General features: G+C 36.9%; 1 protein-coding gene across 2 annotated transcripts in view; it reads left to right on the plus strand.

Annotated features, from left to right (window-relative positions):
* The window catches only part of gfra1a (gdnf family receptor alpha 1a), a 237,295-nt gene that overhangs the window by 7,510 nt on the left and 226,704 nt on the right, over positions 1-3,081 (plus strand). Inside the window, exon 1 of one of the 2 annotated variants that reach the window (XM_024296700.2) lies at positions 199-296. The exons of the other annotated variant lie outside the window; for it this stretch is intronic. The gene's annotated coding sequence lies outside the window, so the exon portion shown is untranslated. Of the gene's footprint in view, positions 1-198; positions 297-3,081 lie in introns of those variants that run through there. 2 annotated transcript variants of the gene reach the window in all.

The raw sequence follows: 3,081 nt of genomic DNA on the forward strand, positions 1-3,081 counted from the left end.
AAAAGAATGTTCTAGTTTTACCCTCTCTTCCGGTCTTTAACATTTTAATGTTTCATTTTGTAACCTAAAAGATAAAGCAATGTGGAGAAGCAGAACAACTCTTTTATTTTTCTCTTTTTTAAGCTTAATGTCTCATCTGAGTTCAACGTCTAGATTCTGACTCGGCCTTTTCCTCTGATTTCTCTGTCAGTTTCCTGCTGAGCCGTGGATTACTGTCGTGCTTCCCGCCATCATTTCAGACGTTTCAGCTGTTTGTTTGCTGGAGGTTTTCAGGATGTTTACATGCGACACAACAGGTCAGTTAAAATACAAACTGAAGACGACACATCATCACTTTAATCAATTGATCGACTGACCGACCGATCAATTCATCAAGTATGGCTATTGCCATTAATTTACTGAAACTTACCTTTCTCTATATTCCTCATTACTTTCTTTTGTTTACAGGAAGTTTGTGACCAACCCGCCGGTCATGTGACTCACCTGACGCTGAATTTGTATTTTATTTTTTAAGGTGGATCCGTAAATAACATACATTATGGGTGGACAGTGGAAATGTTTGTTTAATTTGAGTAAGACATGGTAAAACTGAGTTAGTTTCACTCAGAAATAATTAAGAGCAACGCCCAGTGGGAGGAGCTTATTGTATAATAGAGACAGGAAATGAGGTTAAGTGTGGCCTTTGTAACAGTAGATATGCTCTTTTTCCTTTAATAAAAGAAGAAAACTAACTTTAGTTTCTCTGGAATCATCATTGGGTGGTTTGATGAGCTCCTCCCCAAGGAACCCATGAGCTAGAATAAAGGGAAATCTGCAAAACTGTTCAAATGATTATTATAAATCACAGAGATCTCCAGTTTTATGTTTAAAGTTTATTGGAGGTTTTTTTTCCCACTGTGTGATGTAAATATAAGGGTTATTTTAAACTAATCTGTGATTCATCTAATATTTTAGCTGCTAACATAAACATTCTGCAACTTTTTGGACTATGTTGGCATTTACCAAGATATTTTAGGCTAATTTGGAGTGTAGCTAATATTTTAGCAACATGCTAGCTATTTTGGCTAATTTCGAGTGTTTTTCAGTTTTTTGGCAAATTTGAAGTGTAGCTAATATTTTAGCTTTATGCTAGCTGTTTTGGCTAAATTAGGCTATTTTCTGTTTTTTGGGCTATATTGGAGTTTAGTGAATAGTTTAGCTACATGTTAGCTATTTTGGCAAATTTTGGCTTTTTCTTCAGTTTATGAGGCTATTTTGGAATATTGCTAATATTTTAGCCTAATGCCTAATTTTGGCTTTTTTCTGCTTTTTTTAGCCTATTCCAGAGTTTAGCTAATATTTGAGCTTTATGTTGACTGTTTTGGCTAATTTGGGTTTTTTTCACCCCCGTTTTTTAGGCTGTTCCGAAGCTTAACTAATATTTTAGCTTTATGCTAGCTGTTTTGGCTAATTTTGGCTTTTTGTCAGTTTGTCTCGGCTATTATATTTCAGCTTTGTCCTAGGTGTGTTGGCTAAATTAGACATTTGACTGGTTTTTCAGGCTAATTTAGACTTTTTTCAGTTTATGAGGCTATTTTTGAATATTGCTAATATTTTAGCCCAATGCCTAATTTTGGCTTTTTTTCTGTTTTTTAAAGCAATTCCAGAGTTTAGCTAATATTTTAGCTTTATGCTAGCTGTTTTGGCTAATTTAGACATTTAACCATTTTTTAGGCTAATTTGGCATTACGCTACTATTTTAGCTTGCTATCAGCTTCAGCGTCTACAGCTATTAGCCTCAGCATTTTCAGTCATCAGTTTTATCATTTTTAGCTGTTACTATGTTCAGATTGCTATGCACTGTATTTGTGTTTTTGCTACAAATGTATGCCTCTTAGCAGTTGTGTGTATTTGCACTGTTATGTTGAAGCACCACAACTCCTGCTCATGCAAAGAGGATTTTTGCTTTAAGTTTTACGAGCCGATAAGAGCAGGTCTGTTCCAAGGTGACTTCACTTAAACCGCATCAGCATCCACACTGAGCAGCTGGAATAATGAAGATAGTTTCTCTATTTACCCTGTGAAATGACTTCATTTCTCTCCTGTTCTTTGGCTTGCTTTCACTTTTACCTTCCAAGACCCCCCACTCCCCTACAATTTACCTGCATCTTCACTTCATCTTCGTGGTTTCAATTACCTCTCTTCCAGCCGCCCTCTCACCTGCCTGTCCACCATTCTTTAGCCACTTACTCACCTGTCGTCATTCCCATTAGTCTCTGGTCCCCCCCCCCCCCTTTTTTTTTGCTTCTCATTCCAATCCCCCCAAATTTCTTTATTTTTTTCCCTTTTTGCATTTAAAATGTGCATCAGCTTTCCATTATTGATAAGGTTAGGGTGAATGTGTGGTGCAGTTATCGCTTTCACTTGATGGAATCGGTCATCCGTGTTAAGGTCAAATTTGCTTTCATTTAGGCCTTTTTTTATAATAGTGGGGGTAGGAGAAAAAAGAAAAAGGTTTCTCTAAAGAGAGGAATGAATCCAGGTGTAACAGAGGAAGGGAAATGGATTTGTCGTGTCTTTAACTCAACTCGAGCAAACTCATCTCTCCTCCTCTCACTTGGGGGACTTTATGTTTTTACGTTGAATCCATTCTTGCCTGAGTTTGTGCTTCCTGAATTACTATTCCTGTCGAGTCACAGGCCTCTGCATCTGTTTTCCTGAAAAGTAAATCTCCAGCGATGCTCCAAACATCAAGAAGGCTGTTCAGTAAAACTCTCATTACATTCCACAAGTGTTTCTCGTTCCCCACTGAGCTTTACCGAGTTTCCATAGTTTTTCCCTGCAGCTGTGACTCAGAATGCCGGGACATTTATCTCGGAGAAATGTCAAGTTAACTTTGAGAACATGGATTATTTATTGACAGCTGTAGCTTATAGTATCAGCTAGAATTAAATGAACATATTCATTTTTTTTTTTTTTACCAACATTAAAGATCTAAAGTTTACATCTCAGAGTTGAAGTTTTGTTCAAGTTGATTTCTGAAATTTAGGTCAGAGTGGGACATCTCCAATGACTGATTTTGCCACAGAAACAGACATATTG

The sequence above is a fragment of the Oryzias melastigma genome, linkage group LG15 (genome assembly GCF_002922805.2).
Source record: "Oryzias melastigma strain HK-1 linkage group LG15, ASM292280v2, whole genome shotgun sequence".
In the NCBI taxonomy this organism is placed as follows: domain Eukaryota; kingdom Metazoa; phylum Chordata; class Actinopteri; order Beloniformes; family Adrianichthyidae; genus Oryzias; species Oryzias melastigma.